This window comes from Rhamphochromis sp. 'chilingali' (assembly GCF_963969265.1).
Source record: "Rhamphochromis sp. 'chilingali' genome assembly, chromosome: 21".
Lineage (NCBI taxonomy): Eukaryota > Metazoa > Chordata > Actinopteri > Cichliformes > Cichlidae > Rhamphochromis > Rhamphochromis sp. 'chilingali'.
In genome coordinates this window covers 10258503-10282868 of record NC_137949.1, presented here as the reverse complement: position 1 = coordinate 10282868, position 24366 = coordinate 10258503, and the positions used below count along the sequence as shown (strand labels likewise).

Sequence of the window (24366 nt, the reverse complement as noted above, 5' to 3'; positions counted from 1 at the left end):
CTACAACAATGGTCCAGATTGATCGATAGGAACATCTTCCTAGCTGCACTTTGTGCTCAGAAATCTGAGCCGCGGTGTCCACCTGTCATTGGAGGCTGAATGCTTGTTTACTGGGACAGTTTATATGATCTTCCCTCAGCACACGGTCACAAAGACCACTGTGAAGACCCCGTTTGCACGATTGTGCAGTGAAATGATTTCTCTGAAGGTTAGCGATCATTTATCTGGTCAGAGGGGAATTTAACCTGAAGCTATGCGAACCCGATGCCGGGCCGACGCTCTCCGGCACGGCTAATGAAGCAGCTCCTTTTGTGTGGCATTTCCAACCTTCGCTGCTTCTCCTCAGTCGTATCGGATCTCCGGAACTGATTGATAAGGACGCGGTGCGAGAGCAGGATGAGCGCGCTCGCCTCAGCGTTGCAGGTATACAAACACGTGGACTAAATCAACGTGTTTGTGCGCGTTTGATTGCACCCTGGTCTCAATGCACTGATGAGCTCTATTGTTCTCTTCTGTTTTTTCCCATCTTCTACCCTCTCTCCATCCTTCCTCTGCCCTCCCACCCCCTGCCTGACTGCCAGCGTCTACCCAGAATACCAATGATGCAGTCTGCAGATAGATAGGGCTGTCTGTCACATGACCCTATATGTCCTGAGGCTTTACCCCAGGATGACAGCAGGCGTAGCGCGTGCACGCACACACTCCCACACAAAGGTACTCCCAGTAAGGCGTGCTGTATCTCAGCACAGGCACCGAAGCATGGCAGCACACACAAAATATTCAGAGCTATACACTCGCTCGGGCAAGCTAATGGGCACACACACACCGAATCACCGCAGGGGAGAGAGGCAGAGAGAGAGCGAGCGGACACCCCGTCACCGTTCACACATGCCGTCTCTCTATCTGCCTCTCTCGCCATCACACACACAGCGCTGCAGGCGAGACAGAAAAACACTGAATATCCCCCCAATTCCATCCATCTCCACCAACACACACACACACACCCTCCTGTGGGAAGGCACCCCACCCCTGTTTCTCACACAAACACATTCGTCACTGACAAGGCTCTACACAGTCACTGGGTATCCTGTGGCACCAAAAATAGCAGCCCCTAATAGGACGGGATAGAAACGGTCCCCTCGCTCTCTGCTCAAATCAGCTCCGCATTTCCAGTGTGGGATTCGAAGGCATCGGGCTACACGAAGCAGAATTTGTTTCGATTTGAATGAATCACACGGTAATTTAAAAACGGCTCCCCCAAAGCCAGAGAGCATCCTCTGAGGGGGACGGCGGCGGGCTGCGCCCTCCACCCCAAGTCTGCCGGATTCACTGCACGTATAAGACAGCAAGGCCGCTTCATCGCCATTATTAGTCACTAACACCTGCGAGTGACTCACATGTTTCCTGTTTTTATACACGAGCTGGATGCATTTCCTGTTAGCAGAACCTCTGCCTCCAATTATGTCAAATTTCACTGTTAGATTACATGAAATTACTGCACCTGCTCTTTTTACTGCGTGTTTACTGTAAGACACAAGAAATGCTGTCACGGATTTTTCCATATAAAACTGAGTGCATTCATTTATTTGTTGATTTAACCTCCTAAGACCTGAACTCTTCCACAGCAGCATTTTTAATTTCTCTTTGATATTTGGTCACATTGGGGCCCGATGATACTAATTACTGGCAGACGTGGAGAAAAGCTGCTGTAACATATACTGTAGTTTATACACATATAAGAACTGCACGCTAACATACAGAAACGGAAAAACCTCACAGGATTGTGAATAATTAAGTAGAAATCGCTCATTCAGCAGAGCTGTGACGGTTACTTTAAAATGTTTGCGGGACTGAGACAAATCTGCAGGTTCAGCCTCCTCGACCAGGAATTCTGCAGCGATTAATCGTCTTCAGAGTTTACAGAAAAACATGCATTAAATACACGTTTGATCGAGTAGCATTCCTGCAACAGCTGCACGCATTAAACAGAAGGATCGCGACAAAGCTGATCTCATGCCGTCGTTCCAGAACATCAAGAAGAAGAATGGAAGGTGTGACTGGTTAATAAACAGCACAGACGGTCAGCTGTTGGTTTGCATGGCGCTATAAAGACTATATGTGTTTGTAGATCACAGCAGTATGAACAGGAGTAACAAAGCAAATGTAGCTGCTGCAACTTTACAGTCATTTAACAGCAGAACGTCTCACGATGTGCCTCATTGTGGTCACGTTACACTTTCAACACAACGACTGTCAGAAGCCACCGCAGCATGCAGTGCACAGATATTCTTATTAAAAACACAGTAACTGCAGCCTGTTTTTACCCTGTGTCACTATGAGAAACGCTGAAAATAATTCAAACCAAAATTAATCGGAAAAGAAAAAAAATAAATGTAACAACAAATACAATAAATTAATATAATTTAAATACAAATCACACAGGAAGCAATTACATCACAAATACTGATTTATGTCAGTTTGGACTGATGTCTGTTTTAAATATTTAGATGTTTTTATTCTTCCTTTATTTTGACTGCGACAGCTCTGATCCTCCATATTAATGTGGGGATATTTACTCAGACATGATAGACGTGCACTGCTCACGTGCACGTGCAAACGGCGAGGAGAAACCCTGAAGCACGCTGTCAAGCTGTACTGTTTACTTTTAATCTCATTAATAATGAGAGACCAACATAATGACGTCATTAATAATCTGTGATTTTGGACGTTACACAATCCCATCAAAGAATAAAACGACTTCATCAAAGAGCAGCAACGAGACAAAATCCCCAACTCCAGAGGAAAGCGGCCTCCGAGTCTCCGACCTATAAAAGCTCAGCTGTGCGTGGAGCTGATGCCGGCGGGCTCGGTGTGAACGCAGCAGCCGTAAAGCTGCGACCGATCCCCGACGAGTGTCGCTGGCAAACACACCGAATCTCAGAAAAGAAACGTGCAATTAACGCGCCGCTTGCGAATGAATCTGATTGGAGATCGTCCCAGAGTCGCGCCGGCGACGTGGAGCTCGTTTCAGTAATTATCATCTTGGCGCTCGGCGTGCCAGCACACACTGAAACACAAACTGAGACTACAGCGAGCTGCAAACACGAGCGGCGCATGAATGGCTGCACGTATACGTCGCTGTGTTGGGGCTCGTCTTTTCTTTCCCTCGTATGTCTCCTAACACCTGTTGTGAAATATGTATATGTGCGTTTCTGGATCCTTGTCAGAAAACTTGTTATGTTGATATCACACTGCGTGCCGCAGCGACATCAAGGTGACAGCTCGAGAAAAGGTGGGATGTTTTTATGCAAATGGCGCCTGAACGGAGCTGCAACCAGAAAAAGACTCGGCGAGCTGCGCAGGTATGCAGCGAGCGTTGGAGGTTCTGAGGTGGATTTCTGCATATGTGTGTGAGTGGGGGGAGGAGGAGGGCTGCACATGTGTGAGTGGGCTCAGGTGGATTGTGAACTCCACAGATGGACATTTGGAGCAGCTTTGCGCCCTGCAGCAAACACACACACACATTCACACTCCCACGCACGGCTGTAACATTAACCTCGTGTAACTGTAGCCGAGAGAAAGCCATAAAAACCCTCCTCAGCACCTCGAATCACGTATCGACACGCTGATCCAATAATTCAGCTGTCCAAACACCAGGAAAGTCGAATCGGCCTCCAGATTCTAACGTTTCGTCTGCGTCCTGAAGATGCCTCCGCAGAGAGGTTTCCTTCAGCAATTTTAACTCTGCAAACGTGATGATCGGGAAATACTATACAGTCGAAATTAAACCTGCTGCACTGCCATCACCACAGAAATAGAAACGTGCTTCATTCGGCTCTATTTGACTTGTTTATTGTTGCTGATCACGAAGCTCGTGAAACAGAAGAATATGATATATAAACGTAACTATGACACACGGAGGGAGCTAAGTTTAGACTTTATAATATGGTAGTTTTCCTTTTGCAGTGATGCTCTGAGATCTCGGAAGCAGGGAAAGCAGCAGCACAGAGGTGATCCTGAAACTATCAGAGGATGGGACGGAGGGCAGGGCAGGAGGTGGGCTGAACCACCACCTGGCGACTTCACCACCTCAAACACCAGCTTATCCTGATTTCACGTGGTAGGTCATGAGTGGTGATGAGAGCTGGGCCTGCAGCTGTGCGGGTTACAGCCAATGATCAGGGACCAGTAGGTCCTTTTGTTGTTTCTGCAGTGTGAGTTCCTCTTCACTCATATCAGGATATCTGCAGAGTTGTACTGTAACATCCTGAGGCGGCTGAGGGAGCTTCTTTTTACCCAGCGACTCCCTAATTAACCCGACACGCATGTCTTTGGCTAGTGGGAGGAGCCTGTGCAGGAGAACATGCAAAAGTCAACATGAAAGACCTCGTGTGACGAGGAGGTTTAACCCGGAGCAGCCAAACTATCAGCGTCTGAGAGCAGCGTCCTGCCAGGTGTTTGACCTCTACGTGTCGCATAGAAGCGTTTACATTATTTATGCTTCGACAATCCTGGAAACCTCCTCGCTGTCACTGTCGGTCTGTCAATCAGGCCAGTGAGCGTCACACCTGGGCTGGCCTGAAAGCAGCTCCTCTCTGCAGCATCGTTGTGCTGCCTTCTGATCTGGGGGTTGAATCTGTGTTCAGAAATAGCGTCCTAACGACGCAGTCACATGGCGTGATCTAAATGTGTCGAGGGGGTGAAAATAGCAGCTCGGTGCGACATGACTAAAACATTAAAGACCCGACCGAAGGAGAGGCCGCGTTCCTGTGTCCCTGCGCCTCATTCACGGCTTTCTGTTTTCGACCTTTACACGGCGCCGTTTGTCGCTCCGGCTCCTCGTTTCGTGCCTTCTTTCACCTCTTTGTGCCACTGTGTGCTAAAAGTCTCTCCCCTCACAGGCTCGTCTTCCATCCCGGCTGGAGGTTGAAGGGATGAAGGGCTGGCGGAGGCGGGGGGTTGGTGTAGACGGAGGCTGTGTGGAGCTGCTCGCTCCCCGAGGAGCCTCTTCTGCCAGCCCAGTGCCACAGATCAGCAGTCAGCCAGCCAGCCGTGCACTGACCTCATCCCTCTCCCTCTCTCTCCTCTATTTCTGTCTCCTTCTATCTCGCTCTGCCTCTCTGCCAGAGGCACTCGCTGTCCCCGTGTCTCCTTCCTACGCCAACTGCCTGTCCTGCTACCAACGGTGCATGTCTGTCTGGCAACCTCTTCGCCCGCCTTTCTGTCTGTCTCTCTTCCAGCCGGTCTTTCTATTATTCCTCCAGTCCTCCTGTCTGCCTGCCTGTCCATCTGCCTGTCTGCCTGCCAGCCTCCTTCTCTAGCCAATACCTCCACAGCGGAAAGCGTCCAGGCTGTCAGCCGCTCTGCCAATCTGCCCGACTATCTGCCCGTCTACTCGTCATCTGTTTGTGTCTCTGTTTGTTTGCCCGCTCGTCTATCTGCCTGTTTACCTGTCTGCCTCTCCATCTGTCTGCTGTCTGTCTCGCTGCACGGCTGTCTGCGTCCAGGTAAAGAGGGAAACGAAACCCTGCCTCCGCTCTGTAGCGGCCTGTGAAATAATTCTGCAAAAATCTGATCTAAAGCATAAAAAAGAGAAACAGAGGATACAACAAATGACAGGAAAACATCAGACTCTAAAGCATCTGCAGTCTGAAGGTGAAGCAGAGCATCTGTCGGGCTGATGATCGGGCTCAGTGTGGTTCTGATAATCCTCGAGCACTCCACCAGGCCCAGAAACCATCCACCCACCACCAGGTGAGAGCTTCATCAGAGATGTCACTCTGGAGGAAATCTGAAGGACCAGATTTAATCAAATTCCCTTTGGAAGTCTCAGCTCTCCATCTTTCTGGCTGGATGCTGTGAATTCTGTTTATTGCTGGTTAAAACATGAACACATGAAATATTCTCATTGTTATAAACATGTTTTCATCCACACAGGCCGCCGTGACTTTGGCTCTGCACCCCACCCAGGCAGGTTGAACTGTGTGCTGTTTCAGCGTTATGCTGCTCCCAGTGCTGCCGGCTACGAACGATGATGGAAACCAGTTTAACCAGAGTGAAAATCACCCTCTCCACCTCTGTGGCAAACCAGAGGTCACGACCCCGATAAGCAGTAGAAGAAGATGGTGGTGGATGACGACATTTTATTATGAAAGGATAGTTTGATCCTCTAACTTCCTGTCACCGCTACAGGTTACAGTGAATGTTTTTCTGCTGCTGTTGGATTGAAATGACTGAACTGTTGTTTCCTGGGATCAGTGTGTCTGTGTTTCAGATTTCTTTTTCATCTGGCTGATAAAGTCAACTTTTATTGTGCTCTATGTTTAGCAGGAAGTTTACCACAGAAATAAACAATACCACTGTTTAATAAAAAAAATGCAAAAAGTTTGTTTTTATTTTACTTTTATTATAGAACCTAAATAAAAATGTTTGATGAAACTATTAAATGATTGGAGAGCTCCAGCTGACACTGATGAACTCGGACTGGGTTGCAAAGCGGCTTGCAGGATTGATTATCCATCATTAGCTGTTTCATTCCAGCTCACATTTATAATCTGTATTATATTATATAAGACAATTATGACAATTAAGTGGTGTCTTTATCTCAGAGACGAGTGTAAATAACCATTTGGGCTGTTCATCAGAGTGCCCTCTAGATGAAGCTCAGCCGGTTGGGGCACAGTGGGATTAAATATTAAGAGAGCGGGCTCTTTGTGCTCGGCTCAGTCTTTTCCTGCTTTAATCTCATATTCACAGACTTGCACCTTCCTGCTCCTGTTGTCGACTGTAAATCTCAGTGACTGATGCACCACAGTTTGTGAGGGTTTCTTTCTTGGCAGACGACGACTTTTCATTCACTGTCTTTCCAAACGAGACGCCCGGAGCGCTCCTCTGTCTTCAGACGCTTGCTCATCAGGCCAACTTCCTGCTAATAGTCCTCCACGCTCTCATTCACAGCTCCGTGTTTTTAAAAAAAAACAGAAAAGGCTGTCCTGTCTTTTCTCGCTATCCTTTCTGCGTCTCGCTCTCCCATGTCCTCTTCTATTCTTGTCTCAACGGGAGAGCGAGAGAGCATTTGACTGGCTCCTCTCGACCAAAGGCTGCGCCGCGCGCTCGCTCGGCAGTCAAGGACGAGTCTAATAGAGGTAGAACAAAAGAAGAGGGGCGAGGGAGGCGAGCAGAGAAACAAGCCTGCTGTGGCGCAGAGCTCTTTGAAATCAGTGGAAAATAATAAAGGTGTGCAATTCCCCGTCTGTGGCGCCGACGTTTGGCCCGCACCTCTGTCCACAGGTGGGGAGGGCAGGGGAAGGAAACACAAGTTTGCCCGTGCTTTACATCTCGCACGGCTCCACGGGAGGCTTCAAATGAGCACTGCATCTCCTCCTGCACAACCACAGCCACGTGCATTATGTTCATTCACTGCAGGGTCAACAAGATGCTTCACACATCCCATCCACCTCCAATTTTTCCTGCATGTAATCTTCTCTCTGTGTCATTTCACGAGAGATCGCTTCTACACTGCGTTCAGGCTGATTCTGCCTTACCGCGTTCTCTTTGTCTCCACCCGTGCGCTACAAATAAAGTAAAAACAATAGAGTACAAGCGTTTCCTGTCTTGCTGTTCTCTCGCCGTTTGTGTTTACGCTCACTCCCACATGAAGCACATTTAAATGCCTCTGCAGCGAGATGGCTAATCCCTGTTGTGGATTGGCCCAGTTAGCGGTTCCCGGCTTTTGGAGGGGAACGTGGGGATGAGGCGGGAGGGTGCAGTGGGTAAACCCGGCCCATGTTTCTGCAGCACTGATAGATGTTATCTGTGTCAGCCTTTGTTTCTTCCTCCCTCTCCTCCTCCTGTTTCTCCCTCCACAGCCTGTCTCCTGCTCCTCTTATTATTATTATTTTTGCCGCGCTCCTCTCCTCCCTCCTCCTTCGATCCGGTGCCCAGATGCAGAGACGGCAGCTGTGTTGTGTTTTAAAGTGTGCCCGGTTGAAACCGCTGCGCCTGGCATCTGCTGTTGGCAGAAAATAATAATAACCAACCCCCACTATAGGCATCCGTCTCTCTCTCTCTGCTCTCGCTGCCTTTTAATCCTCTGAAACGAGATGAAACACAGCGGCTTTTGGGGATGAAAGGGTTAACCTGCTGCAGAGCTCCTCTTCCAGCAAGCTTACTAATAACCACCAATTACTGAGCTGTACACGAGAAAAGAAAAAACAAAAAGGGCCCTCTATGTTAGTCAGGGCTTGTTAGCCTCTGGGCATGTGGCTAGCTAGCTAGCTAACTAGTCTCTCTCCTGGAGTAGCCTAAATGAGCTCCCTGCAGATTTCTAATTCCAATGTTTGTTAGACATGATGCATAGGAGCCTCCTGATCAAGCTAACAAGCTAAACGTGCCGGGTGGCAGTCTGGCAGCGCTTCTCATAGCTGTCAACAAAGAGACTGACAACGTCGTCAGCTAGCTAGGGATCTCATTTAAGCCGGCTAATCAGACACAGCCGTGCTTCGCGCTAAGGTGGTGTCCTCCTGAGAGCAAAGCTTCGGAGACGAGGGGAGCGCGTCATCCAGCTCTGACACCCAAACACAGGGGCCGATGGAGAAGCGGGCGGGTGGGCTGCGTTAGCCGGCTGGGGCTGTAATTAGGTGCCCAGAGCTCAACGCCCACACGCCTCAAATGAGACGCCATCTCTCCATCCCCTCCCTCCCTCAGCCTCTGCAAACAGGCTCCCGGGCGCCTGGAAGCTGCTGCACACACACACACACACACACACACACACACACACACACACACACACACACACACACCTATATATATTTTCCATGTGCAGCATATACATGTATCATCAAGCTACCAACAGGAGACGAGCTCGCCCACACAGATTTATGCAAAAACACATAAAGACATGAAAGCAGACAACGAGGGAACATATAAATACAAATACTCTTTTGTACACTTTTTATAGAGATCATGAAGAGTTAGAGCTCAACAAGTCCCTCAAAACTACACCTGCTTACACCTAAAGCAGCCTGTCCTCGTCCCCGGGGCATCAATTAGAGCCAAAGCCACTGATGTGGTTCGTTTACACACGAGGCGTCCTCTGGCTCTGAGCGGCCGAGGACATGTTGAGGTTTACTGCAGTGAAGACCTCACCTCAGACTCGTTTCCACCTAAACCTGACCGATGTGGCAAAAGCAGTATGCAGTGGATGGCTGAAGAACTGCAGGTTTCAGTGTTATCGTAATGTTTCAGCTCTGGAGGCTCTTATTGGTTTGAGCTTCTACCGTTTTAACACAACGATTCAGACTCAGAGTTCGTACGTATTCTGCAAACAGAAGACGATTTTCCCGTGAACGCTTTTACCGTTTATGTGATTCTGTCTAACGGTGGGACCATGTGAAGAGTGCCACATTTGAAAGTCAACTGCAGCGACATGTAGTACAGTGATATACTGACTCACACACATCGCAAAGGTAAAACATGCAGTTCAGCTGTATGTGAATCAGTAATCAGGCTCAGGTGAGCCTCTAAATGTGCTTTGCTGTTGTATCTTTAAGAAGTGCACCAAATATATTCCAATTCGGCCGAGGACAAAAATAGAAGCCAAATCAGTCCGAGGCACGGTATGGGAAAAACGCGAGCTAGCAATCTCCACTGCAGTCTGTCTCCTCATCTCCCCTGGTCCGTGAGAGCAGAACACACTGGTGCACTGGCTTTTGACCACGGCAATTTTAATCAGTCTTTTTCACACTTCATTGGGAATTCATCGCCGCCTTCCCCCTTCAAACATTGTTTGGGAGAGTTATCAGCGGCAGGCAGCATATCCGGTAATTATACATGCAAGGTATCGCTGGGAGCGGGCTGAATATTTCAGCCAAATGCATGTGCTGCTGAGAGGCACTGGAGGGTACAGCTGCTTCACAAAGCTGGGTCTGCAGCGAGCGGCCGCCATTGAAGAACGCCGTCTGAGCGTCACATCCAGAGAGCGGTCCTCAGCTCGGCTGAAAGTTTACCGCAACACAGTTTGCATCACAACGAGGCGGCGCGTCACGCGTGTTGTTCTTTAACGTAAATGATGAATTAAAGCAGATTGCGGCGCCACAGAGCCGAGGAGCAGATGGAGAGTGTGAGAGCTTCGGCACGTTGCACAGTCGCGGCACTACGAGAGACTAGATGGCGAAAAATTTTCGATGGTGATTGTTTACTGTGTGAGTAAGAGGCCAGCTGTTAATAAGCCCTAAACACACAGCCAGAGAAACACACACACACACACACACACACACAGAAACCACCAGTCAGACACTAGAGGGTCCTCTGGGGAACATAGCAGCAGAGGCACAACAGTGACTCATCCAAACGGTCACGGCACACACACACACACACACACATCCTCGTGGTGGCCGGGCTGTCAGATAGCATCAGCAGCCAGCCTATGGAGCGCTGCTGACAGGTGTGGCCCGCCAGTCACGCACGCACACACGAGCCAGCCTCGTCCTCCAACCCCTCGCCTGACAGGGAACCTCATGCGATAATGTACCCCATTCTGTGACAAAGGGAGCGTGTGCGCCCTGTCGCGTGTGTGTTCGTGGCTTTATCTGCGTGCATACAGTAGGCTGAAGCACGCCAAGGCCAATCGGTGCAACGCTAACGCGCCGCCATGCTACTGCAGCTGAATTGAGAGCGGAGAGGCATGGAGACGGCTCGGATCGATCGAGTAACACACAGCCTAGCTAATTCTCTGTATCGTGTGTGGGCTGCACAGCGCATATAGAGCCGTGTGCTTTTCACAGTGGGGATGGGCTTTCTGACAATGATCTCGCTACATGTGTGTACCAACGGTGTGAAGCACGTCCGTGCAGGAGGGAACAGATCAGCCCGAGTGCGTTTGCAGCTTAATGTGTCACGGCTACACAAATGTAGCATTATTAGGGTAAAGGCTGCAGGTTTGGAGCTCGAGCCAGAACCACGACCTGTTTCCTGAGCAGTTTGGAGCCTCGAACACCGAGGAACTAAAAACTGATTGAAAATAGAATTAAGTAGAAACATCCAAAAATAATAACAATAATAACAATAACAATGATCCCTCAGGAGACTACAACCTCCCTCTCCCAGGTACGTCCCAGTCATGCTACTGGCACCACCTCCACCTCCCAAAACAGACTCTGTGGCTTTTGTCAAAGGCTGTGCATTAAAGGTGTCATTTTAGCCTCACTGCTGCTGCTATCCTCAGCGCGTGCAGCCACAAGTGACTGTATGAGAGCGTCACGCAGATGCACATACCTGCTAACTAGTGCTCAGTAACATCCACATCAAATCAGCAGCGATATTATTGGTCAGTAATTACATTACTTAAAATGCTCTGAAACAGCACAAACACGTCCAGAGGTCCAGCTAGCAGCCACAGCCGCCTGTGTCGTCATCCGCCTGTCGGTCACAGAGGCCACGCCCCTAACAATGCAAACTCAAACAGCTGTTATGAAGGTCAAAAAATAGTTTTTGCATCAGGCTTCAAACACGTTTATTTTAACTGGAGCCCCTGCTGGACGTCAGAGGAATTGCAGCTTCATTTTTGCGCTCTGAAGGTTGATGCTAACTTTTTCTTCTGTTTGCAAAGTAAAAAAAAAATGCTCCACAGCCTCGCTTCAGTTACACTTTTACAGGTAACATGAGTGTTAAAGATGTGGAGGTGAGATGGTGCATTATGCAGAAAGTCTGCCGCAGGTACGAAGCAGCCTCGCACAGCCTTCAGCACATAACACAGACACCTGCGTGCAGTACTACCTGTATCACTGCTCATTGCTCACTCCTAATTAGAGGCCATATGTTTGCAGCGTGAAACAATCTTATTCTTACTCGATGAGTACGCGAACGCACTCAGAAGCACGCGCGCCGCATTCAAAAACACGGCAACAGATGGACCGCAAAACACACGCAAACAATAGCCACCCACACCCGGGCACATTAATGCACGTCAGTCACTGCACACACACACACACACACACACACACACACACACACACGCAGACGTATACAGCCCACTCTGTTGCCTCTGAGCGGTCTAGGCAGATCAAATAATCATGCTTTCCATCTGTTTCCATTTCTCTACATTAGCTTTGTGAAGGCGCCCTACAGACCCTGTTAAGAAGCGCCGCAGCCATGGGTAAAATAATGATTCCTCTCTCAGCCCCCCCACTCCTCATTATCTCCATCCAAAGCCGATTCAATGACAGCGAGGAGATACGGCCCTGCTGCATGTTATACTGCTCCGTAATGCCACCGTGCTGTGATATTACGCCGGGTTTGCGGCGCAGAGAGCTTTTAATAGCGTCTGAATGGTTATTTTGATGAGACATAGCGCGGGTCACAGAATCAGCTGTGCCTGAAATATGTCCTCCCGACGCTTGTAGCACGGCGCTCCATATCCTGGACTAAACCTGCACCGCGTCTCTAAATAATGTGATGGGCCGAATCGGGCCTACAGTCAGGACATAAAGCACAAACACTGGGATGAATAAGTGAAAATGATAATATCACCATCATCCTCATGCACTGAAGTGGGAAGCTGAGATGCAGCCTGTGAGAGAGTGTGCCATCTCGCCACTGAGCCCGGAAAGGAGGGAGGGAGGGTGAGGGGATGTTTGGTCTCTGTTATGCAAGATGGAAATGAGTTTGCCACGCTTTGCTGTAGCCAAGCTATTTTGGAATGGCTCACATCGGAAAACGCTGGGCCGAGCAGGAAAATTAGGTCACTTACACGAGCGGGGCAGCGGCTTCTCGTGCGGCGGTGGCAAGGGGTTAAGACTAAAGGAGTGATGCACCTAGCGGTATTTATCCAGGGCGGGGGGACGCAGGAGCTTGACAGAGGCAAAGCGAACGGGAGCGTTTTAGCCGAGACCCGGCAACGACCCGAACGCGCCGCGGCTTCACATTCCTCCTGCGTTTGTAGCAGATCACACTACACACCGTGACTCCTGTCTGCATGCAGAGGCCGGCGCCTGCACACACGCTCTGATTTATTATGCATGGGACTGTGGGGCGCACTCGGTGAGGGAGAATGAGAAACGATGGCATTCCCCTTGTTAGCAGTAAATATGTGATCCATCCCCCTCGTTAACCACTGAACTGAGATGAAGAAATGAAGGCAAAACTCCCCCCCCCCCACACCCCTTCACAGTTATATTTGAACTAATCATCCGGCAGGACGGAGAAAATCCTGTTACAGAGACCGATAACAATGAGCAGAGATGCAGTGCAGCCAGAGGAGCGGAGAGACGGGAGAGGGAGAGATAAAGGGAATGACAGAAGGAGCAGAGGAAGGACATGAGGAGGAACTCTGTGTGTGTCTGTGTGTGTCAGGAGGAAGGCCCAGCGGTGCCTCGTCAGCGGTTTCAGGGGGTTGTGTCTGGGGAGGCCTGCAGGTGGCAGGTGGATATGCCCTAGTTTAGTTTGAGCAGCACCTCGTCTGCTAACACACTGATTCACTCACAGCCTGTATATAAAAGATGGCAGACACTACCGCAAACCCCTTTGACCACCTGATTTTGGCGTGTGGTGTCTGTGGAGCCAGAAGCGAGCGGGGTCATAACGCCGTGCCCACAGATGCCACAGACTCCAACTGACGACATCGTTCACCACTACAAATCTCGTATAGTATTTCGTAAAATTCATAAAATTACTTTTACGAAATATTATATCGTAGTGAGCGTGTGTCTCACGAACACTTTGTTTTATGGGGACATTCAGAGTTCGACTCCCGGCTTGTAGTTTGAAAGACAGACACAGGTACCTGCTAATTAGTGCTCAATAACATCCAATTAAAATCCTCAAATCTCACTCAGCAAACTGGAGCTCCGCCTTCTTGGGTGGTTTGTTAGTACAGTAACCTCACAGCAGCCGTGGTATCGGTCAGATGATGTCATTAAAAATGCTCCAGAGGTCCAGCTCAGGTGAAGCTAGCAAACAGCTAGCAGCTACAACCGCCTGTGTCTGCACCTGTCAAAGAGGCCACACCCCTAATAACGTAGACTTTAAGCCTTAATTCAGTGTAAACAGCTGTTATGAAAGGGGAAATGATATATAGCGATAATTTTCTGTATCAGGCTGTTAACGTGTTTATTGCAACACGGGGACTGACGCTCTGCTGGACATTAGAGGAACTGCAGGTTTCAGTTGAGGCTTATTCTGATCTTTTCTCTTATTCTCCTGAAACAGTGAAATTAAATATAACATATGTGAGTTTAGTTACAGCAGTAGAGGCAGACTAACTGTTCTTACCCCGATGTCTCGGTCCTGAGATTGCTCTGCGTTTCTGTGTGATTCATATATTGATAACCGAGCCTCTGTGACAACATGTCACAAAAACCAGCAACAAAAACACAATTTCAGGACTCCAAATGAGGCGATTGATTCAGCTCAAAGGCGCGCGACACAAACCCAGATTAGCCCGACGAGTTCGGAGCTCTGTTTGTTTGCCTGACACAATCCCGTCTGCGTCGGAGTTTGATTTTCGGAGCGAGGCGTGAGTGCTAAGTGGTCACAACTGAAGCCAAATCATTGTTTCCCCAAACAAAAGCTGCATGTTCATGAAACACAGCTATTGATCTGCGCCGTGTTGCCCGGACTCAACCACACCGTCAATATTTATGCACCCGTGTCTGTTTATGTTCCAACTGTTGCATATTTGCATGTGTGTGTGTGCACGCGTGCCCCTCCCCCGCCGCCGGTCTGCACATTCAGTCCTCATGCGAGCGCTTGTGCGCGTCAGACGGGCCGTCAGTCCTAAAGAGGGCCGCGGCGCTGTCACGCCATGACACCTCTCATTTGCTGCTGCTCCTGTGAAGCGGAGCTGAAGGCAGAGGTCAGGCCACCCTCGCAGAGACGCGCCACTCAGAGCACATCATGTCCGCCCGCCGCGCTGCAGCACCAGGGCATCAGCACGCACGAATCAATCACAAATACATTTGCATACACACACACACACACACTAAACATTTATCTGTGCAACAAAATAGCATCATGCTTCCTTCATGCTTCCTTCTCTCCTTCCTCTTTCATGCATCCATCCTCCCTTCCTCCTTCCTGCATATTTAATTCCTTCCTTCCCTTAATGCATACTTCTTCCTTCCTTTCCTTCTTCCTCTCTGTATACTTCACATCATTAGTTCCTTCCCTCCTTCTTTCTGTTCTTCCTTCATCTTGTATGTCTTCTGCTGTCCATCCTTCTATTCTTCCTAACATTATGCATACATGCTTCCTTTCTCCTGAATCCTTAATAATACCTTCCTTCCTTGCAGACTTTTGTTCTTCCTTCCTACAAGCTTCTCTTCTTTCTTTGATTGTTTATTTCTTTGCTCAGTGATTATTTCCTTTCTTCCAGGATCTCCTTTACTTCCTGTATATTTCCTTTCTTCTTCCACACTTCCTGTCTTGCTTCCCTCCTTCCACAATTCCTTCCTACCTGAAAGCCTTTTATATTTCCTTCTTTCCTCTCTGTATCTATCCTTCCTATGCTGTATCCTTCCATTTCCCTGTCTGTTTACTTCTTTACATCTTCTTTTGCATGCTTCCTTCCCAGTTTCTCTATACTTCCTTCCTTTCTGTAAACATCCATCATTCCTGAATGTATCCTTTCTTCCTTCTTTCCCCTGATGCTTCCCTCTTCACTTCCTTCCTTCCTTAATCAGTCACAGATGTATTTCCTTTCCTCCGCCTGCCTCCACAGATCACTTATCCTCAGTTAAGACAACATCGTGCCTCAAATGTAGAAAACAAAGTGAGGATGATGAAGACGGGCTGTCTGTGACCTGCACTGGATGCTGATTGGTTATTGGTCTGTAGTTGCACACGTGCTGATTTACATTAACACTTAAAAAAGGAGGAAGCAGGAGCACAGCGGCGTGTGAACCCGAATTATTCCTGCAAAGCTACTCAGAGCAATCAGCTCCTCTCCCGACACCTCCTCCTCCTCGCTCCTGCAGGCCGTCCATTCGTCTCGACCGGTGTCACATGCCGTCATCAATTACCCATTAGACAGTGTAATATTCACCCAATATTGCCCGCGTGTGACTGGGAGATTTTAGAGTGATCAAAACCGACAAATCTGATTTACAGCGCTGGCATAAATAAGGAGCGCGTGCCCGCCCTGATTGCCCTGCTGAATAATGGATGCCTGTTTGGTAATCATTTTCCAATATCTCGCCACGTTCCCATGTACTGCCCTGACACTTCCTTTTTTAGCTTCTCCTCCTTCCTTTCTTCCTTTTTTCAATTCCTGCCTCCTTTTACTTCTGTATGTCCTTTCTCTGTACATCCTTCCTTCCTTATTTTCTGCCTTCCTCATTTCCTTCTTTTTTCCAGATTTTTCTCTATGTATCCTTAATTCATTCCTTCCTGTATCCATTCATTTTTTGTTTGTATACTTTAAACCTTTAATGTCCTTCAATATCCATATTTTCTTTCTTCCCTAGTTATGTATTTCCTTCCTTTGTTATTGTATCATACATCCTTCCTTCCCTTCGTTCTTTATTTATGTATGCTTTCTTCTTTCCTTTCCTTAAGCTTATCTCTCCTTCTTTGTATATGTTCTTCCTTCATAATTCCTATTTCCTTGTTTCCTTCCTATATGTCTCGTTTCCTGCCTTCATGTGCACTTCCTTCCTTCCATTCTGGTTTGTGTGCTTTTGGTCTCCTTCCTTCCTTGGTTCCTTCCACCCTCCCCTGACATGCGGCCTCCCTCGCAGCAGTGATGTAACCGCTCTGACCCGAAGACTCTGGCGTCTTGCTTGACTTTTCGGTAATGACGCAGCAGCGTCATTAGCGAGGAGGCGGGTGTTGCTGTGATTGAAACATTTCCTTTAATGATTCATCGTTTCATTGTTTAGAGAGAAACTAAATGTCAACAGGTGCCAGCGTGGCCGCTGATTCGACTGGAAAAGATCTGCAAACTAAGCCGGAGCTGAAATAAATGCGTTTCCACGGCGAGGCGGGTAAAACAGGCAGATAGACACACAAACCGAGTGGCATCAACTTTGAACTGCAGCCGCGCACACAGAAATTCAATTACTCCCCCCGCCCTCTGTCCCGTCCTATCGCTGACGCTAAACGTGGTGCTAAAGCTAATTGTAATTGCATGACAAAGACTCCAGCAGTCTGGAGGTCAGCGCTTTGATGATATCATAGCAGCGCTCTAAACAGCTGCTCCTCACCTCTTTGTAATATTCTTCAAGGCACCGTCGTGGCTCTAATGGGAAAAGGCCAAAGCAGGTTATGAAAATCCTTATTTACAGCTCGCTGCCGGGCTGTGTGAAGTAGGTCACAGCGGCTCCTGAAATGGAACCAGCTCGGCTCACGCCGTTTAATACTTTCCTTTTGAATGCTCGCTGCCGTGCAACGGCACAAACACGGTGTTTGCGCTGGGTAAGAGCGTCCCGACCCCCCGTTAGCGTGTCTGCAGCCTGTGGGAAAGTCCGGTTCTGACCCACCGGAGCAACGAAAACACTGGAAGTGATTCCAGCTGCTCATCGTGCTCGCATCGAGCACTGGAAGGCTCACGTTATTATAACTAATACGTGAGAAATGCACGTTTAACACAAGCAGCGCGTCCTCTGATGTGTGAACACGGAAACAAGCAGCTGTAGCCGTGACGCCGCCGCCGCGGCCTGCTGATCAGGCAGGTTAACGCGGAGCTCCCGCAGCCTCATCAGGCACGCCGTCGCACGCTCGCACATCTCTTACAGCGCGTCAGCCGGTCGGGATAGGTGTGGGGCCAGCGTCGTCCCCCGAGGTGATGGATGCCTGTGGCAGGCTGTTATGCCACAAGGTGAAAATGTCCATTAATCAGCCGCACTTCCTTCACTGCCTCGGCTTTCCCATTACCAGCGCACTCCAAGCAGCCTGATTGGTTTTTAATTGGCCTGCCCGCCAGGAGATAGATCGCGTTTTCCCCGAGGAAAGGCACGAAGGTGTGTGTGTCTCTCTGGAGGGATACCCACACTGAAACTCCCTGTACTCTGTTGTCTGTGGACCTTTTTCACACGGGGGGACGGACGACCACATCCAGGTGGTAACCGCCACGTGTAATACAATTTTCTATCCACTAACAAGCGGTTTAACCTTTTGCTGTCGGACTTCAGTCCTGACACGACAGCTAACAGTTACACGAGTGCTTCTACCTGATATTCTAATTACACATCCAAAACCTCCCATTTCCTCATTTCCTCCTTTACCAAAACATGCCTTCTTCCCGTTTTCTGCACGCCTCCTTACTTCCTGTCCAGTATCCTTCCCTACCTCCCATTTTCTTTGTTTATGTGTCCTTTCTTCCTAACTTCCTGTATACTTTCCTACCTTACTTCTTATAAGCTTTCTTCCATCTTGTATGCTTTTCCTTCCCATGTTCTTCCTGTATGCCGCACCTCCTTCCTGCTCTACAGCATTCTTCCTTCTTTCCTTCCTCTTTCTCCTCCCTTTATATCATTGTTCCCTGCATGCTTCCTTTCTTCGCTTCCCTGATATATCCTTTTTTCCTCACTTTCTGTGTTACTTCCTTCTTTTTCAGTCTTCTGTAACCTTCCTGTGTACTTCCTCTTTCCCTCGGTGTTCTTCCTGTTTAGTTCTCTGTATGTCTCCTTGTTTCATTCATTCTTTCCTGTATAACTGTAGATTCTTTGGATATGCACACAGTTCGATTTGCATGTAAACAATGGGGCAGAGGAGGGAATGAAAGGATCCCAGGTGTTGGAGCAGCGACTTTATGATCATAATAACCTTCGATATGAATTGTTGTTGGCCCGTGTCACCTCGTCCCGTCACCATCACATTGAATACAGCAGCCTGGAAATGCTGCTGATATTTTACAGTATCTGCTACAACTCGTGCTCTGACTGATGAGCGGCATAATTAATCAGCCGCCGCAGGAGTGCGTGTGCGAAGGACGCGCGAGCGGCCACATCCTACACCGAGTAGATGTCGGCATCGACGACGTGTCGGCTCGAATCGATCGATCTCCCCTCTGCCCGAGCCCGTCACGGAGACTGATTGGAAGACCGCATTGATTCCCACAAAGACACGCACAGCGAGCTCGGAATGACCCGAATGAGACCAAAAATCCACATCGTGATTAAATGTTTGAGCCGAGATCGGCCGCTGCCGAACCTGCGACTCATCCCGAGGAACGAGAGCCCCGGCGGTGCAGACCAGGGTCACCTGATTTATCCACACGCTCTTTCATCAGTAAATTCATACACATGCACGGTCGACATCATCGTTTCCACTCCCAGATTTTTCCCAGAGTGTGGACACAGACGTTCCATAATTTCATCGTTTGCACATAAAAATTTCAATTATGAAGAAACAAACACATCACATGAACTCTGGAGAATGTGAGGTAAGAACAAAGGACGCTGAGGACGCCGATACGCAGCTACTACAGCACCGCAAACACCTGTAACAACAATACTGATGATGATGATGATGATGATGATGATGATGATGATGATGAAGATGAGAGCACTCCCGATCAGCTTCAGGATGAAGTAAATCATAAATTCGACATTTGAATAAGAAATAAATCAGCTGTTTCGTTTTTCACGGTAAGCTGAATTTAAAAAACTGATTTTTTAACTGTTAACTTTACAAACAGGAGTGTGTGTGGGAGTCCACAGGTCCACAGTGAGTGGAACACTGACCGCTGTGCCGTCACAGTGATTATTTTCTTCTACAGGAATCATTTATTTATTAATCCTTTATTTATCCAGGTAAAAAATCTGATTGAGATTAAAAATCTCATTTCCAAGAGAGACCTGGCATCATTCTGTCATCTTTAGCATGTGTTGCATAATCAGGTTCATGTTAAAGGAACAGATGTGCTGCAGACGTGCGACATGAAACTGCGTCTCCCAGAAATGATACTTTAGTTTTCCAAACTTCGCCTCGGGGAGCAAATATTTTTTCATTTTTAACTTCGGACGCCGTTTCCCGCTCTCGCTCACAGCAGCCCGTGCTGCAGTCGCCTCGTACGGAGCGCTTCACATTCCCACAGCCGTCAGCTGACCCTCGCCGCTGATCCATCTCTGCCTTTAAATACACTTTACGTCGTTTTATAATTTGAAACAATAAAAGCATCAAACACAGAAACGCTGCCTCATTGTGAGTCGTTCATCAAACTTTCACTTTGTTTATTCTGCGATTTCGTTTGAGCATAGAAACAGTGCGAGATGATAACAGAGAGATTATCTGCGTCGTTAACGTGTCACTGTTTCATTTTTTCTTGCTTCCTGTATGAGAAAAACTTTATTTATCTCAGTAGGACATGCCTGCAGAAACATGCGCGTCACAGATGAACCGACAAATTTAAAAAAACAGCTGACGTGAAACTTCAACCACAGAGTGTGTTTCGTTTGAATCCATCGATCGCGCCCGCCAATAATCGGGTTTTAACCCTCCCTTTAACGAGCGGCTCTGATTGAGGGTTTACTGTCCACAGGGGGCGCTCTGACATCAGTGAGCAGGAGTGAATACGAATGGTTTTTCACTACAATAGAAACCTGCAAGACATCTGCAAATAGAATCTTTTCTACTGTCTCGAGCTCTCCTGTCAACAATGTCCAAACAGTGAGCTCGAGAGCGCCCCCTGTGGAACAGAAAGTGAGCAGAGCTCTGATTGTACTAGAGGTTTTGTGGCTTTAATTCCCGCCTCACTCCCCTCGAAAGAGGTGCCGCCTCCTAGTGGTGAGTGGTGGTATAACATGCTGAAAGCAACGGGTTTTTAAAAATTGTTAATATTTTCCAAACGCCTAAGGAGGGCGAGTCGAGCACGTCCTCACTCGTGTCATTAAATGCACGTCAGCGTGCGACCACACGGGCAGTCCAGCCTCAGCGCACAGTCATGCTCTGTGTTACCGCACGCCGCAGTTCTGCTAAGCCTGATTCGTGTGGGATCCAGCCATTCAACATGGAAGCTAATATTAGCACGCAGCTGCCCCCACACCCCCACCCTGGCGGCTGCATGAAGGGGATCCCCGGGAGGCTTTTTCCTGCTCGTTCATTAGGCTGCCGAGCAGTAAAGACTCCCACCCGTGTCTTCGTCGATGCCGTAACTCGTTACACTGAGTCCACGTTCAGCATCAACACCTGACTTTCTCTCTGACGAGCCTCCCCGGGTTCTTTCACTTTCACACCACACAGAGGAGGAGATGGGAGAGGGGGAGGAGGAGGGGGTTCCCACAGCGTTGGTCTCAGTCAGACCAGGTAGCATGCTTTCCCTCTATAATTTAATCACATTCAGCTGTCTCGCTGTCCTCGGCTCGCTCTGCAAAGCACATCAGCCACGCGCTCTCTCTCTAACAAGCACGCCGTCTCCTTCCTGCCGCCGTTTCAGGAACATCCCGGAGAACACGGCTTCACCTCAGCTCGCTGAGTGGCTCGGCTCAGAGATGCACTTCTTACTGTAACTGTAGGAGCGTCAGTGAGAGCAGTTTCACAGGTTTGAGATGACTTCACACTAAAGTCAGGACTGAGAGACTGCTCTGGGCTTTTATTGATTTGTTATGTTTTTATTCCATTTTGTGCAGAAAAAAAAGAAAGAAATCTTCACTGAACTCATTTAGAGTCTCTCAGGTTTGCATCACTTTATCTCTGAATCACAGATTTACTCAACTAAATCTCAGATTTGAGGAACACAAAGGTTAAACCTGCTGAACTACTGACACCGGCCGATAAATGAATTCATCCCAGCCTGCACACACTTTCACTTTGAAAACACCGATGTGTCAGACGACGCAGGGTCAGTCTGGACTCCTCTCCAGATGTGTCCGAGCGACGCCTCCATCCTGCGCTCACAAACACTCACTGTGGAAGCAGCAAAGCTTTGCTTGTCATGACAGAATGAAACGTGTTACAGTGCATCTGTGTGAGTGCATGCAGACACACACGCACAACATCTGCATCAGGAGGAAGAGCAGACCGAAGGGACAGCATGTGCTTGAAGTTTGAGCTGAACTTCAGATTGCCTCGCTCAGCCTCGTCCATGAAGACATCAGAGTGACAGCACATGTGCGTGCAAATCAAAGCGCTCGAGAACACAAACATGGAGGAAATCTTGCAATAATCCAGCATTCAGCAGCATAACGATGAGACACGTTTCCAGCAAACACAGCGCGAATGTGCAGAGCAGCACTCAGCACCAAACTTCCACAACAAACTTGTGAACCATGCAAGTTTCTTCACGATACCTGACGCAACAACAGCCCGCCCGACTGCAGCAACATGACAGAAACAAAGCCCGACAATACGACACCGGAGCGACCGCGAGGCTCCGATTCAGCCGAAACGCTCACTGAGCCGGGCAGCCGATCAACATCACACCGTCACGTCTACGGGCACGGCAGAAACACGAGAAGCCGTTAACGGGCAGGAGTTACCTTCCAGCTGCAGTCTTCTCAGTAAACTTTTCCTCCTGCTCTCCCGGTTTCAGCCTCTCCTTTATTTTTCTCACTGCAAAGTTGCGCTCTCCTCCTGCATGCAAATCATTTTTACGACTTGAGAGATGTGACCGGCAATGAGGGAAGGAGGTGGAGAGAGCGCGGAGAGCGAGAAAGGATGACAGAGGGGTGGAGGAGTGGAGATAATGGTTGGAAGCCAGACGACCAATGGGGCCCAGAGCCTGATGGAAAAAAGGAATCAGGACACACCAATGAGGAGAGAGAGAGAGAGAGAGAAGCAGGTATGGCAAGAGCGCGGTCGGGAGGAAACGGCGTAACCCAGACCGAGAGAGACACTGAGGGAGAGAGAGAGCGAGCAGAGCAATAAGAGAGAGAGAGGGAGGGCGGGAGAGGGAGAGGAGGTGGAGAGAGGCGAGGATCCCAGGCGAGATGGAGAGAAACGCTCAAAAAAACCATGGAAGGAAGAGGCTGACTTACCCGGGCGCTGCTAGTGGTATCCTTCACACGCCGCCTTGCAGACTCACACACACACACACACACACACACACACACAGAAGCGGCGATAGAGGCGCACGCTGCTCCGCCGTCGCCGAGACCAACCAACAGAAAAACAACAAAGGAGAGAGAGGACTTCCAGAGCGGCTGGTGTACCCTGAAGGAGTGTGTGTGTGTGTGCGTGTGTGTGCGTGTGCATGCGTGTGTGTGCGTGTCAGGAAGCTCGGAGGAGATGCAGGGACCACTGAAGGAAGCTGAAAGCTCGTCTCTCTGCATGTATGTCCTCCAACACTCTCTCTGCCCCCCCCACATACATTTATTCAGGGCTGCAGACGGTCTGCTCCCAGAGCGAGTGCTTCCCACGGGCCCTGCACGGGCACACATGAAGGGAGGGGGAGGGGGAGGGGGAGGAGGAGGGGAGGGGGAGCACAGATACACGTTTGTGCCCTAAAATCGCTGGAATGAGCTCCACTCGTGGTTCAGTGCTCGTCTGACTGGAGACACAAACAGGAAGCAAACTTAAAGGAAGTCTCTGCCTCATCGCTGGCTTGCCGTTAATTAATCCTCCTCTTCCGCCTCCTCCTCCACCCATCACAGGCTCCGAGGCTGGCTGAGCAGCAGAATTAAGAGAGGAGAAGAAGATGAATGAGCGTGGAAGCGGGCGAGCTGCAGCCGTGTGGAGTGCACAATAACCGGGGTGACATTCATGTGTGGGAATAACAACACACTGATTTCCATATTTACACAGATATGCAAACACACACAATGTTAATTTGATCCCTGAGACATCGTCATAATTAGAGTATAAATTAGCTTCGTTTCTTACTGGACAAGAGGTGCTAATTCATTCGCTCGGCCCGCTGGGGCGGCTGAATCGGGCCTCTCGCTGCACACGAGCAATAACGTTTCCAAATACATTCGTGTTTGCACATAAATATTCAGAGCATATATGAAGCTCCAACAGTAAACACATCAGAAGCATCCAGCAGCATTTTACTCAACCAACAAGCTCTCTGCCTGCAGCAGCGCAGCAGGGCACCATAAGTACTCAGGGGGGCTGGGACCGCCGCTGCCCCCGGGGTGCTCCATATTACCTATGCTAATGCCAATCAGGCACAATTACTCCAGCAATCAGGCAGACCGACGCGCTGACCCAGCAGCCCTGCATCGCTGCGCTGTGATGTTTGAATCCTGCCGTGAATCTGCTGCTCACGGAGCCTCGGCACCGAGGATCGCTTCACTCAAACAAGAAATCCGCTGAACCGGAGAGAAGACGGCGAGTCTCACCCAGAACGTCCCTCCATAAACCAACAAACATGCGAAACAAATCCCAACAGGGACGCCATAAGAGAAGGAAAGCAGGAGACGGAAACAGGAAGCAGTGACGGGATACGTTTCCCTTTTAGGTTTTGACTGGATTGTAATTTGTTGGTAATTA

At 49.0% G+C, this 24366-nt stretch overlaps 1 protein-coding gene across 1 annotated transcript in view; it reads right to left on the bottom strand.

The window, feature by feature from the left end:
• Positions 1–22741, bottom strand: part of myt1lb (myelin transcription factor 1-like, b) — a 112848-nt gene extending 90107 nt beyond the window's left edge. Inside the window, exon 1 of the mRNA XM_080871827.1 lies at positions 22413–22741. The gene's annotated coding sequence lies outside the window, so the exon portion shown is untranslated. The remainder of the gene's footprint in view (positions 1–22412) is intronic.
• Positions 22742–24366: the final 1625 nt, after the last annotated feature.